This window comes from Chiloscyllium plagiosum, chromosome 9 (genome assembly GCF_004010195.1).
Source record: "Chiloscyllium plagiosum isolate BGI_BamShark_2017 chromosome 9, ASM401019v2, whole genome shotgun sequence".
NCBI classification, from domain to species: Eukaryota; Metazoa; Chordata; class Chondrichthyes; order Orectolobiformes; family Hemiscylliidae; genus Chiloscyllium; species Chiloscyllium plagiosum.
In genome coordinates this window covers 790,434-791,798 of record NC_057718.1, presented here as the reverse complement: position 1 = coordinate 791,798, position 1,365 = coordinate 790,434, and positions in this window count along the sequence as shown.

Genomic DNA, 1,365 nt, shown 5'->3' with positions numbered 1-1,365 from the left:
GGAATTGAAATGTTGAGCTACAGGGTGGTTGGGTTGGTTCGTCCGGGTGTCCCAGAGGTGTTCTCTGAAACGCTCCGCAAGTAGCCGGCCTGTCTCCCCAATATAGAGGAGGCCACATCGGGTGCAGAGGATGCAATAGATGATATGTGTGGAGGTGCAGGTGAATCTGTGGCGGATATGGAAGTTTCCTTTGGGACCTTGGAGGGAGGTGAGGGGGGAGGTGTGGGCGCAACTTTCCTCTGCTGCCTGTCCCGAAGTCCACCTTGGAGGATGGTCACCCGAAAGTCCGAGATCGAATGTCCCTGACTGCTGAAGTGTTCTCCGACTGGGAGGGAACCCTCCTGTCTGGTGATTGTTGTGCAGTGCCCATTTACCCGTTGCCGTAACCTCTGCTCTGTCTCACCAATGTACCATGTCTCCGAATCAAGAACAAGGAGGTAATGTTGGAGTTGTACAGAGCATTGGTCAGCCCCCAGCTGGAGCACTGAGTACAGGTCTGGTCCCCACACTACAGGAAGGATGTGATAGCACTAGACAGGGTACAGAGGAGGATCACCAGGATGTTGCCTGGGATGGAAAAATTAAGCTACAGGAAGAGGCTAGAAGGGCTTGGATTGTTTTCCTTAGAGCAGAGAAGTGTGTGTGTGGGGGGGGGAGCTGTCATAATTGAGGTGTACAGTGTATTAGGTTATGAGGGATATGGACAGGGTGAGTAGACAGCAGCTGTTCCCCTTGGTTGAGGGGTCAATCACAAGAAGTTAAAACTTTAGGGTAAGGGGCAGGAGATTCAGAGGGGATTTGAGAGACAAACGTTTCACTTGGTGGGTGGTGGGAATCTGGGGTGCATTGCCTGGGAAACCCGAAACCTTAAAGCATTTTTAAAATATTTCGATGAGCACTTCAAATATCATTAAAGACTATGGGACAAGTGTAGGACATTGGGATTAGTGCACCATTAAAGGTGTTCTGTACAGTACTGTGTTATACAGGAGAAAGTGAGGTCTGCAGATGCTGGAGATCAAAGTTGAAACTTTATTGCTGGAACAGCACAGCAGGTCAGGCAGCATCCAGGGAACAGGAGATTCGACGTTTCGGGCACATGCCCTTCTTCAGGAATGAGCAGAGAGTGTTCAGCAGGAGAAGATAAAAGGTAGGGAGGAGGGACTTGGAGGAGGGGCGTTGGAAATGTGATAGGTGGAAAGAGGTCAAGGTGAGGGTGATAGGTCGGAGTAGGAGGGAGGCGGAGAGGACAAGAAGAAGACTGCAGGGCAGGAAGGCGGGGCCGGGCTGGAGGGACCCGGCTGAGACAAGGGGGGGGGAGGGGGGATGAAGAAACTGGTGAAGCCCAAGTTCACCCCCTGTGGT